The 13,984-nt window shown below is 45.1% G+C and overlaps 1 pseudogene; it reads right to left on the bottom strand.

The window, feature by feature from the left end:
- Nucleotides 1-10,944: 10,944 nt before the first annotated feature.
- Nucleotides 10,945-11,055, bottom strand: LOC119471797 (annotated as a pseudogene).
- Between the last annotated feature and the right edge of the window lie 2,929 nt (nucleotides 11,056-13,984).

Here is a 13,984-nt window from a genome sequence, read left to right as displayed (position 1 = left end):
TATTTCTAATAGAGACAGGGTTTCGTCATGTTGGCCATGCTGGTATCGAGCTCCTGACCTAGTGATCTACCTGCCTTGGCCTCCCAAAGTGGTGGGATTACAGGCGTGAGCCACTCCCCTGTCCCTTTTCTTTTTTTTTGAGATGGAGTCTCTCCCTGTTGCCAGACTAGAGTACAGTGGCACGACCTCAGCTCACTACAACCTCCACCTCCCGGGTTCAAGCCATTCTTTTGCCTCAACCTCCCTAGTAGCTGGGACTACAGTCACGCACCACCATACCCAGCTAATTTTTGTATTTTTAGTAGATATGGGGTTTCACCATGCTGGCTGGGATGGTCTCCATCTCTTGACCTCGTTATCTGTATGCCTGAGCCTCTCAGAGTACTGGGATTACAGACGCGAACCACCGTGCCAGGCCCACCCTACAGTTTTAAAAGGTGAAGGAGGATCATGATCAGCCTTACGCTGGAAATGATGACACTGGCTGCAGTGTGATTCATGGGGTAGGGGTTCTGAGTGGGTGCAGGGCAACCAGACTTGCATCCACTGCTGTGATTGGGAGAGGATGACAGTAGCTTCGACTAGTATGGGGGGTGGGGCAGTGTGGACATGAAGAGGAGGAGGCGGAAGTGCAAGCTGTTGAGGTAAAATTATTAGACACGTGAGTGCTTGGATGTGAGCGGGGAGGGACGCCATGCCTGGGCTAAGTCCTGGCTTTCCCACTCTGGCACTGGGATATGTGCAGACGCATTCCCCCAGACAGGAACACTGGAAAGGGAATGAAGTCTGGGACAAGCTATTTGGAAGTGCCTTTGAAATCTCCCTGTGACCTCTGGCCTGTTTCCCAGTTCACAAATCCCTCACCTGTAACAGTTATGATAAAAATGGCAGGAAGTTAGCTCCTAGGTGTGGAGGAGCAGAAGAGAGACTCAGATGGGGGCTCTGCATTTACCCCCCACCCTCCCTGGAGCCTCTCTGAAAGATGCTCACTGGAAGATACTCTGTTTTTTGGTCTAGTTGAAGAAGGAGAAACTCAAATGTGTTCTGATAAATAAGTCGGGAGCCTTCTTAACAAGGCGATGGCATACTCTCCACCCTTTGCCCTCCTGCCCTGGAGAGAATGGCTGGCTACTCACTCTAAACTTAGAGAATCAGCTGCAGCAGGAGGTAAGGAGGAGAGCCAGACCTCTGCGAACCTTACTGGAGAATGATGACTGGCCGCAGTCTCACATAGGGAGCAATTTCTCCTGCCTCCTGTCTTCAATGCAGCTAGAGAAGCAACTTTCAGTTCCCCCATCATGGCATATTTCTTGTCTCTTATGGCCTCATATGTGCTGCCTGCTCCCCGGAGACACTCTGCCCTTCCTCCTCTCCTACATCCCTTTCAACTGTGTGGGTTCCTGAGCATATTTTACTCAGTGCTCAGATACCACCTGTTTCTCGAGGCCTTTTCTGCTGTCTCATAGCTGAGTTCAATGTTTGTGGCAGACTGCTAATCGTCTACCCTATATCCATTCTCTTGTCTTTTTTTTCTTGGTACAAGAACCCCTAATATTTGGCTAAGCATAACGTGCTTGAGATAAAGTCTACATTTTCCAATATGTTTTGCAGCTGGATGAGACCATTGGGCTAAGCTCTGGCTAGTAATATGAAAGTGGATATGTTTGCAGCGTCTGGGACATGATTTTTTAGCGAGAATACATGCCTTTCTTCCCCTTCCTCTATTTGAATATGCTGGCTAATTCTTTAGTCACCAGCTTGGACTAGGAAGACAGAGACCACACCCAAGGAATGGTGAAGCTTTGCACTACGAAGATATTGGATTTATTTCCTTTTTTTCTTTTTTTCCTGAGACAGAGTCTCACTCTGTTGCCCAGGCTTGAGTCTGGGGCATGATTTCGGCTCACTGCAACCTCTGCCTCCCAGGTTCAAGGGATTCTCATGCGTCAGCCTCCTGAGTAGCTGGGACTACAGGCACCCTTCCTGGAGCCACCATGCCCTAATAATAAAAATAATATATATTTATTTTTCTTGTAGAGATGGTGTTTCACCACGTTGGCCAGGCTGGTCTCGAACTCCTGGCCCCAAGTAATCCACCCATCTCAGCCTCCCAAAGTGCTGACATTACAGACATGAGCCACCGTGCCCGGCCTGGATTTATTCTAATGACTTTATGGAGCTATAGATATTTTGCACTGTCTACCTCTTGCTTTTGTTTGTGTGAAACAGAAATAAACTCCCATCCTGTGTAAGGCACTGATATTTTGGTTACATGCCGCAAAACCTAGTCCGAATTTACACAGTGTCTCTCCTATGTGTTTATTCCTATGAAAACGGTTACACCCTGCATTACCAGTTACTTACCTGAGTGAAAAAAAGTCTGTCCTACCAGAGCTTACACTCTTCTTCTTATGCAGATAGCTCCAAAGATGACCTTATTTAACATAAATCCTATCTACAGGTGTTCAGTAAGGAACCAGAAAGCCAGTTATACAAAGGCAATGCTGTGCAACCACTGCAAATATTGCTTTCTGGTCTCGGGCTTGATAGTCACTAAGTGATGCTGTGGTTAGGATTGTGCCCATTTCTCCTCCACTGCAATATCTGTCTCTTGGACAAAATAGCTATTTCACCAATAAACCCACAGAAAACAGGACAGCAAAAAAAACTACGTACAACAAATGTCTTAAAACTGGCATCTCCTAGTCGACATGTCCTATGTTGTAGTGTTTGGAAAACCAAAAGTAATTTTTCAAACTCTGATGGTTTGGCATTTGGAATACTGAAAGCAATCTGAAAAATCCTGTTAGTCCAACATTTGTGTCTCCATCGTTAGCTGCAGAAGCAGATGGTCAGGAGGAATTTCAGTAGGATCAGAGGAGGAAGGGTATTCAGTGGATTAGCTCACCACCCCCAGCACCATTAGTGAGGTTGGTGATACACCCTTTAACAGACTCTGCCAATGAATCTATGCTCCTTAATTTACCTTTTTTGCCCCCAGAGCCTTTCCGAGGTCAAATACTGTCTATCATGGTATTTTATACTTTTATACCCAGTGTTTCTGCCTTAATTGACTCATCTGTAATTCATAGTCTTCTAGTATGAGCCAAAATAATAATGGCTGAGAGAAAGAAGTACATAACCTGGACAAGATCCTAAAAGTCAGAATTTTTTTTTTTAAATTCAGATATTATCAATAGAATACTGTCCAAATGTCTGGACAAATCTGATAATCCTATAGGGCTGAGGTTCCAGTTGTGCTGGGTTCTTTAACTTTCACTGGCCTGTTGGCCACGCTGGTCTTAAACTCCTGACTTCAAGTTATCCTCCTGCCTCAGCCTCCCAAAGTGCTCGATTATAGGTATAAGCCACTGCACCCTGCTGGAACTGAAGATTAAACAAGGTAGTGTATACAAAGCACACAGCTGCTATCAATAGGTTTTAGCCATTATCATGCAGTGGGCTTTAACTCCCTAAAAAGGGACTCCATTTTTTAAAAATCACATTGTATTCCTAGTACCTACCATAATGTCTGGCACATAATAAGTACCCCTAAAATGTTTAGTGTTAACTGAAAGTATGAGAAGCACCTTGAATGCAAAGAGTTCTTGCTGGGATCCTCCTTTAAGTACAATTCTTCTCTCCTATAAACATAATCTTTCCCTTAGAAGGCCACATGGAGCTGGGCATGGTGGCTCATGCCTGTAATCCCTGCACTTTGGGAGGCTGAGGTGGGAGGATCGCTTAAACCCAGGATTTGAAGACCAGCTTGGGAAACAAGGGGAAACCCTGTTTCTACAAAAATTAGCCTGGCATGGTGGTGAGTAACTATAGTCCCAGCTACTTGAGAAGCTGAGGTGGGAGGATTGCCTAACCCTGGAGAGGTTGATGCAGCAGTGAGCTGTGATTGCACATTGTACTGCAGCCTGGGCAACAGAGTGAGACCCTGTCTGAAAAAGGAGAAGAAGAAAAAGAAGAAGGAGGAGGAGGAGGAGGAAGACGAAGGGAAGAGAAGGAGGAGGAAGACGAAGGGAAGAGGAGGAGGAGGAGGAAGGAGGTAGGAGGAGGAAGAGGCAGGAAGAGAAGGAGAAAAAGGAGAAGGAGATGGAGAAGGACGTGGAGGAGGAGGAGGATGAGAAGGAGGATGAGGATGGGGAGGGAGGAGGGAGGTGGAGAGAAAGAAATAAAGAAAGAGAGAGAAAGAGAGAGGGGAGAAGGAAGGAAGGAAGGAAGGAAGGAAGGAAGGAAGGAAGGAAGGAAGGAAGGAAGGAAGGAAGGAAGGAAGGGAGGGGCGAGCCAGCCTACAATGGAAAGAATCCCAGTCCAGAGTCTATGCAAAAAGGAGATCACTGATACGTGTGTCCTGAGATTCCTGGAGCCTGCTGGGTAGAAGGTTGTTAACCGTGGCAGGGGAGAAGGAAAGTTTCATACAGGTTAAAGAGAGAAGTCATTTTATTTGGGCTCCTGCAGTATTATTACTTAGACTCTCATTTATTTTACATTACTTCTGTGATGACTGTACATGAATAAATATTGACCAGTTGAATGATCTGATTCCTGCACTAGAGGGTACACTTGCATAACCCCTTGTAGACATACTCCAGGGAGTGAGGCTATTTTGTGGAGTTCCTTGGCAAAAGATTCTTTCTTGTTCTAAGCTGTGGCATATGATTGTGGTTTTGGAGCTAGAAAAGAATAAAATTGAATCTTACATGGCAAATTAGCTAGTCATTTCGATTGTTGAACATTTTTCTTTCAAGAAGAGTTATATTAGAGCCTCTGCTGGCTTAAGCCAGTGAAAGTCCAGCCTGGGCGCTGCGGCTCATGCCCATAATCCCTGCACTTTGGAAGCCTGAGGTGGACAGGTTGCTCGGCCTCCTCCCTGCTGCCCTCTGTTGCACTCACTCTGGAAGCGGAAGGACAGACCCTGGGCAGTGAGTCCCCCAGACACTTCCAGGCCCAGCAGAATCATCTCTTGAAGACAGAGACAAGAATGAGTAAAAGAAATGTAACCAGGAAAAGTCAGAAAGAGATGTGAGGTTTTTGAGATGTTTGGAGCGAGTTTTATTCCCTATCTTTTGGTTTGGGGGAAATTATATTGCACAGGGTAACAGGAGAAAGAGGGAGGGTGGAAGTTTTGTCTTCATTCCACCATTTGTCTCTCCAACCTTGCACTTGCATAGGAGCTATGCAGGGGTGGGTGACGAGGGTGTCAACCAAAAAGGATCTGTGTCACCAGCACCATTAGAAAGAAACCAGGCTGGTCACTGTGGATCATGCCTATAATCCTAGAGCTTTGGATTATAGATCAGCCTATAATCCTAGGCTGAGAGGGGTGGGATCACTTGAGCCCAGGAGTTTGAGTAGCCTGGGCAACATAGAAAGAAGACCCTGTCTGTAAAAATATATTAAAAATTAGCCAGTCACAATGACACACAACTGTAGTCCCAGCTACTTGGGCAGCTGAGTTAAGAGGATAGCTTGAGTCAGGAGGCTTCAGGGAACTATTATTGAGCCAATGCACTCCACTGCCTGAGCAACAGAGTGATATCTCATCTCCAAAAATAAAAATACAAAATAAGATAATAGGCCAGGTGTGGTGGCTCACTCCTGTAATCCCAGCACTTTGGGAAGCCACGGTGGGCGGATCACCTGAGGTCAGGAGTTCAAGACCAGCCTGGCCAATAAAGCGAAACCTCATCTCTACTAAAAATACAAAAATTATCTGGGAACGGTGGCACATGCCTGTAACCCCAGCCACTCCGGAGGCTGAGGCACAAAAATCACTTGAACCCAGGAGCCGGAGCTGCAGTGAGCCGAGATCGCGCCAGTACACACCAGCCTGGGCAACAGAGAGAGATCTCATCTCTAAAAATAAAAATAAAAAATAAGGCATCAACTATGCAGCCATTTCTGCATTTTTGAGTGAGCCCACAATAAAAAAAAAAAAAGGAAAGAAAGAAACCAGACTTGCTGTATTAGTATGAAGCTTCACTCACCTCTGACTAGTTGGAAGCTTCTCTAAGATTGTGGTTAGCAAAAGCCAAGAGCTTCCTAGAGGTAAGATTGAGGTGGTTTTTGTTGAGGCTGTTTTATCAGCTATGTGTCAGCTCTTAGGAGTAATTTGTATAAAACTTGTCAGAGTTATTTTCAAGGCCTGAAACACCAAATTTTTAACATTTAAGATAGGGACCTTGGTCAACCTAACATCTGCCTGCCGAGGCTTTACCATGCGCTACCTTCAAAGAGCCAATCAACCCGTTGCAAGGTTAGTGTTTTAGAAAGCAGCTGAGTCTACAAACAGCTTCAGCAAACTGCAGTAAGAGGGGTGGGAGTAGGATGTCAGGACACAGTGGGTGGAGAGGTACAATCCACAGAGTGTGGCTAATAGTAGAGTTTGTGGTTGGGAGTCAGCAGACCAAGAGTGACTGTTTCCTCTTCTTTAAAATGGAGTTAATGAGAGTACCAGTCCAAAAAGGCAGTTGTGGTAATTGAATGAGTTAATGCATGTAGCATGCTCAGCACACGGGTTGACTCATAAAGTATTCTCAACCAATGTGAGCTGTGTTCATCATCATCAGCATTTTTTTTTTTCTTGAGATGGAGTTTCACTTTTGTTGCCCAGGCTGGAATACATTGGCACAATCTCGGCTCACCCCAACCTCCGCCTCCCGGGCTCAAGCAATCCTCCTGCCTCAAGCAATTCTCCTGCCTCAATCTCCCAAGGAGATGGGATTAGAGGCATACATCATCATGCCTGGCCAATTTTGTATTTTTCACAGAGACAGGGTTTCTCCATGTTGGTCAGGTTGGTCTTAAACTCCCGACCCCAGGCGATCCACCTGCCTTGGCCTCTCAAAGTGCTGGGATTACAGGCGTGAGCCACCGTGCCCAGCCATCACCACCATTATTATCAGCATCATCCTGGCTCTTCTACTTACTAGGTTTGTGACCTGGGGCAAGTTGTATATCATTTCTAAACCTTGGATTCCTCAACCTTACATTAAAGGAAACAAAAATCATCAATAACATAGTGAGGATGAAATAAAATGAGGCACATAAAGCATCTAACATGCCGCCATGTTCTGACAAATAGTAGGTCCTCATCAAGGGGGGGCTATTTCCTATTGGTTTCAATGGCTTTCCTTTATTGATTGGTAGTCAAAAGAAGTATTTTGGAAGAAAGAATACCAAAGGAAGGAAGACACCAAAGTCTCCCTGATGAGAAAAGTTTACTCAATGGAAGAGACTCTCAAGGTTTTTTGTTTTTTGGTTTTTTTGAGACAGAATTTCACTCTTACTGCCTAGGCTGTAGTGCAATGGTGCGATCTCGGCTCACTGCAAGCTCTGCCTCCTGGGTTCAAGTGATTCTCCTGCCTCAGCCTCCTGAGTAACTAGGATTATAGGCATGTGCCACAATGCCTGGCCAATTTTTTGTATTTTTAGTAAAGACAAGGTTTCTCCATTTGGTCAGGCTGGTCTCGAACTCCCGACCTCAAGTGATCCACCTGCCTTGGCCTCCCAAAGTGCTGGGATTACAGGCATGGGCCACCACGCCTGGCCGACTCTCAAGTTTTTTATGAGAGTTTTTAATTTTCATTTTTTTATGTGGTCTCATCAGACATCTCCCTAAGACCTCAGGTGTCCTTGAGTTTATAGTCCCACACATTAAGTGGCTTTCATTACTAAAGAAATCAGAGAGGATCGAAGATTTGGGGACATGGATGTGGGGTTGCCACATTTAGCAATAAAAATACAGGTGTGCAATATTTTATCTGGCTATCATACATGGACGCCAATTTTTATCTTCTTGTAAACTCAAGCTAGGATTGACTCTTGTTTTGTGATTTTGTGTGATTTACAATATCCACAGTCAAGGGCTTCCCAGAGAGAGAGATGTTACAGAGCGTAGGCTTAACTTCTCAGGGAGGCAGTTATCAAGGGCATCTTCTCCCATGAGTCATGTTAGGTCTAAGTATTATAGAAGCAAAATGGATCCTGGAGGTTAGGTTCTATTAAGAAGGCCCTGGGTTAACTTCCTCAAGGCTTCTTCATTATTGTTTCCTGGTACCATCAATAGAGCACTGCTCATTGTCCCCCACCCCCTGCCATCCCTTTACACCTTCCTTAGCCCTACAACGCCCCTTCTCTCACTAGTGGAAAGACTGAGCAGTCTCCACAGTCTAAGGAATAGGATGAACTACAGCTCCCTAAGGATGATATTATGAGAACCCAACACAAACCAGGCCTCCTGGGCTCCATTTTGTTCAACTCATAATATTCAGATGTTACGTCATTTATCCTTCCAAACTCCAACGGCGTTTCTTAGTGGCTTTGCTTTTGAAATGAAAATGCAGGTAGCAGAGCAAACTATCAAATGAATGACCTTTATTTTAAAACCTAACTGTGGTTTTTGGTAACAAGAAGAGCAGACTTCAGAGAAAGATCAGTTTATGAACTCTCTGTGACATCTCACTCACTGTCCTACCCTGAAACCTTTTTTTTTCCTGTAGAGGAGGTCTTAAGGTAATGCAATGTATGTGTGTGTGTGCGCACGCGTGTGTGTGTGTATGTGTGTGTTTCCCTCTCTGGAATTTTCATTTATAATCTTTATGCCATTACTGGCTGAGATCATACGGAGTCAGCCTTCATTGCAGAGTTTTAGATCCTGCTCTATGAGGTTGGGTAGGTGAGGCTTGATATCTACCCTGGTTTGGGTGCATACTTATCTCCCTCCCAGCCTGAGTCAGGAAATGGAAGAGACTGCAGCACCACATCTCAACACAAGATATCATGCCCAGCTCCTATGCTGCTCCTACATCCCTTCCCACTCTGAACTCATGGCCTGCAGAGCTCCTGGATGGACCCACACTATCTAAGAGGGGCCAGAAGGCTTTGAGTGACACAGTTGTTCTGCCTGCCTCTCAGAATGACTGACAACACCTGAACCATGAATGCAGAGATAGAATGAACGGTGGCTCTTCTCCAAGCCTTTGGTCCTCCTTTTTTTTTTTTTTAAGACGGGGTTTCACCATGTTGGTCCGGCTGGTCTTGAACTCCCGACCTCAGGTGATCCACCCACCTTGGCCTCCAAAGTGCCTGGATTACAGGCATGAGCCACCACACCCGGCCTGGTCCTCCTTTTATTCATACTCTGCCTTCCAGCCTGGGGATCAGGAAAGATTATTTTTGACCTAATCAGAGAAACTAAAGATTCCTGCAGACATGCTCTGCCTTTAAAGATCCTCCCACTTAGTCCTCATACCTGAGAGGGCAGAAAGCTTCAAGAAACACAGGGGCCTTTGCTTTATGTCAGGAGCTAGCCAAAGGGCACTAAGAGTGAAGGGACCATAAGCTGCTAAGCTTCTCCCAAAGACCCTGTTTAGCAGAGGAGGAGGTGGAACAAGTGACCTCTAGAAGTTATGAAATCCATCCCCCTACCTTCTGGCAGCACTGAAAATCAATAAATAGCTCCCTCTCCAAGAAGATTTCCACTGGAATTGGAACCTGGAATTTCCTCAAATTGTAGTAGACAATTTGAGTCCCTGAACCTGGAATTTCCTCATATCATCTCGGAGAGAGCCTTTAAAGATTACAAGTTAGAAATGGACTGTTTGACATTCTCCTCCCTTTTTTGGATAATGCATGGGACTCCAGAATCTCTGCCCAAATATCCCCAAGCTTATCTCCAAACCCAGTGCAGACTTTTTTAAGATCAGTCCTTCTCAGGGTGACCCAGACGCTGGTGTGCACACCCGAACCTTAAGGGATCAACAAAGAGTGTTACAAGGAAGCTGGATTTATGGGCTGAGAAGTCCATATGGGAATGCAAGAGTTCTATGCTGATGCAAGAAGGGCTGGAGTGAGGAGTGGGAAGAAAAAAGGATGCAGGATGAGGGCCAAAGCTGGGGGCTGGCTCTTCCTATGCCACCATGGTCCAGCAAGAGATTCTAAGACATCCAAGAATTTAAAATTCCAACTTGGACTTCCAGGTTGTTCTAAAGGTATTTTTGTCAAGGCAGGAGAACAGAACATACTGCATTGAATGATTTGTGAGCTTTACTTATTATAACTTTAAAATATTTAGACATGTGGTGTTTAGGCCTTGCTTTGTACTCTTGTCAAGGCCTACAGTACCTCATGACCTACCCCACAATCTTCTGGGAGAGAAACCTTCACAGCTCAAATGGCTTAGAGCGTGACCCAACTAAAACTGCAAGCTGTATCACCTCACGTCTGTCCCACTCTGCCCTATTTTGGCCCCTAAGAGTGGTTAGATCTTATAGGGCACATCCTATGACCATGTTTTTTGCACGAACCCTATACTAGTTGTCTGGTCTGTACTGAGGGCATTAAATCAAACATAAGACTTTGTCCACCTTTCAGGGACCATTAAACTTAATGCAATTAGCTGAGTATGGTGGCTCACGCCTGTAATCCCAGCACTTTGGGAGGCTTAGGTGGGTGGATCACGAGGTCAAGAGATTGGTAAGACCCCATCTCTAGAAAAAAAATTTAAAAATTTTAAAAACTTCATACAATTGAACTATGGGCCTTGAAGGCTTGCCTGAAAAAGATGAGGTGGTTGGGCCTGGCACAGTGGCTCATACCTGTAATCCCAGCACTTTGGGAAGCTGAGGTGGGTAGATCACCTGAGGTCAGGAGTTTGAGACCAGACTGAACAACACGGCAAAACCCCATCTCTACTAAAAATACAAAAAAATTAGCCAGGTATTGTGGCACGTGCCTGTAGTTCCAGCTACTTGGAAGGCTGAGGTGGGAGAATCACTCGACCCTGAGGGGCAGAGGTTGCAGCGAGCTGAGGTGGCACCACTGCACTCCAGTCTGGGCAACAGAGCGAGACTCGATCTCAAAAAAAAAAAAAAAAAAAAAATGAGGTGGTTGAAATTTGGCTGACAATCCATCTTTCTTTTATCTTTTCCATGTCAGATGGTTACTGGGCCATCATAACAAGGTTTGAGGGAGGCCCACCCATGTCTCACACATGAGCATGAAACCACAATCATCACACTTATGAACTAACTACAAAAGGATCACTGACTCTCTTTTAAAGAGTGGCATGTTCCAATGTCAGGCTCAAGGGGCCACTTGAGACAGCTTGGGGAAGATGAAGAAGGGCATGCAGCAGCCACTAAGAGGAACTTGGAGGGACATGCAGAAGTGTTTGCAGGTGGTCAGGTGTGGCAGCTCATGTCTGTAATCCCAGCACTTTGGGAGGCTGATGCGGGCGGATCACTGGGTCAAGAAATGGAGGTCATCCTGGCCAACATGATGAAACCCCGTCTCTGCTAAAAATACAAAAATTAGCTGGGCGTGGTGGCAGACACCTGTAGTCCCAGCTACTCAGGAGGCTGAGGCAGGTGAATCGCTTGAACCCAGGAGGCAGAGAATGCAGTGAGTCGAGATCACCCCACTACACTCCAGCCTGGGCGACAGAGCAGACTCCATCTCAAAAAAAGAAAAAAAAAAGTGTTTGCAGGTATCCTTAGGGAAATTGTACCATATGTTATGAGTAGCTTGTCTCACTTTCCCGAAGAAAAGTCAGTAAATGCTGCATTACTCAGGATGGCTGATGGAGTTGAATTTGTTTATTTGTTTTGGAAGAGAGTGGCCAGGGGATGGAATCAAGTGCTGAGCCTGGCCCAAAGCTGATCTTGGGGTGACAACAGGAGCTGCAGAAGGGCTCATGTGCATTCAGGCTCACTTATTAAATGGAATGTTGGGCACCCATTTCTCTTTCTCCAGAGCTGACCATACAAAAGCTTCAAAGTAGATGCCTAAGTATCTGAAAATGAAACACGGGCAGCAGCAACAGGCTCACTCAGGCCTTCCTGGAAGATGAACTAAGAGAGACACGAGCTGCATGCCTGGTTTTGCTCTACCAAAGTCTGTTTTTAGGTATCTGCTTTAGTTGGTTTTGTTCTTTGTTTTTACAATAAAAGGAGTTTGTGTTTTTTTAACAAAGTTTGAAATAGGGCAGGCAAGGTAGCTCATGCCTGTAATCCTAGCACTTTGGGAGGCCGAGGTGGGAGGATGACTTGAGCCCAGGAGTTCAGGACCAGACTGGGCAACACAGCAAGACCCTGCCTTTTTTGTTTGTTTGTTTTTTGTTTTTTGTTTTTTTTTTTTTTGAGACAAAGTCTTGCTCTGCCACCCAGGCTAGAGTGCAGTGGTGTGATCTGAGCTCACTGCAACCTCTGCCTCCCGAGTTCAAGCAATTCTCCTGCCTCATCCTCCTGAGTAGCTGGGATTATAGGCATGTGCCACCACGCCCAGCTAATTTTTGTATTTTTAGTAGAGATGATGTTTCTCCATGTTGGTCAGGCTGGTGTTGAACTCCTGATCTCAGGTGATCCACCTGCCACGGCCTCCCATAATACTGGGATTACAGAGGTGAGGCATCATGCTCAGGCTTCATATTTTTTTAAAAATGAGAAATGTGGAAAACGTTAAAAGCAAAAAGAAAAACCATCTATAGTCTTACCTTCCGGTATAACCATGTAAACATTTGTCATATTTCCCTCAAAGCTTCGAGGCTTCTCTTGCTCTTTACATAGCGTGTGTGCGTGCGTGCGTGCATGTCAGCGAGAATAAAAGAGAGAGATTTTTAACATAATTGGATCCTCTTCCTTTAAGCCTTGTATTCAAGGCAGCAGAGTTAATGTGATCTTAAAGCACCAAGATGAGTCATCTTAGAATTATTGAGCAACTTCATGAGATTTGGTAAAAACAAGGTTGACTTTCCTTCATTCTGTCATCAGGAATTACCTACTCTAATATTCAGCTGCTTTTCTCAGGGTCCATGCTCAGCCAGAAGGGATAGCACAATTCAAATCAGAGATGTAAAAGTAAGAAATATAACTAAGGCGCATGCTATTGACTTGAAGACTTAAACAGATTTTTATACCTGAGTCTTTTAGTCCTACTAGTCCCACTTCTGACTAAGGTTAAAGAGGACAAAAATCAAGTTACGGTTAAAGAGTTTAAGAATCAAGTTGAATCATTGGGCATGGTAGCTTATGCCTGCAATCCCAGCACTTTGGGAGGCGGAAGTGGACGGATTGCTTGAGCCCAGGAGTTCAAGAACAGCCTGGGCAAAATATCGAGACCCTGTCTTTACAAAAAAAAAAAAAAAATAGCAGGGCATGGTGGCACACACCTGCAGTCCCAGTTACTTAGAGGGCTGAGGCAGGAGGCTCACTTGAGCCTGGGTGTTCGAGGCTGCAGTGAGCTGTGTTCATGCCACTGCATTCTAGCCTGGGTAACAAAGTGAGTCCTTGTCTTAAAAAAGAAAAAATCAAGTTGAGGCCAGGTGCAGTGGCACACGCCTGTGGTCCCAGCTACTCAAGAGGCTGAGGTGGGAGGATCGCTTGAGCCCAGGAGTTCAAGGCCAGCCTGGGAAACATAGCAAGACCTAGTCTCTAATTAAAAAGAAAAAAAAAAAAATCAAGGTAAAGCATTTGAATTTTCTGGTAAATCCCATTCTAAAACATATTAGGACTTGATTTTTGTGGCATAAGTAACTTTGCATTTACTTGGGGATTTTTCTCAAAGATAAATAAGAGATGAGACAGCTCTGCCAAATCTGAGGCTGGAATACCAACAGTATATAAGGAGCAACCTTTTATAATTGAGCAGAGACTGGGAAACCAGACTCGTTTTGTCACAGTCCCAAAGAGACAAAAGTAAAATCTCAACTTTTTTTTTCCTTAGTGAGTTTGAGTAACTGTCCTGGGAAGAAACATTTCATTCAATTAAATAATAAGCCTTCATACCCCTGGGCTTTTGTTTATGTTAACCCTTTGTTTTGTTTTGTTCTGTCCTCCAGGCTGGAGTGCAGAAGTGCCATCTGGGCTCACTGCAACCTCTGCCTCCCAGGCTCAAGTGATTTTTCTGCCTCAGCCTCCAGAGTAGCTAGGACTACAAGTGTGTACCACCACAGTCAACTAATTTTTGTATTTTT

The sequence above is a fragment of the Cebus imitator genome, unplaced genomic scaffold (assembly GCF_001604975.1).
Source record: "Cebus imitator isolate Cc_AM_T3 unplaced genomic scaffold, Cebus_imitator-1.0 Scaffold74, whole genome shotgun sequence".
Taxonomy (NCBI): Eukaryota; Metazoa; Chordata; class Mammalia; order Primates; family Cebidae; genus Cebus; species Cebus imitator.
This window is presented reverse-complemented; position numbering and strand designations above follow the sequence as displayed.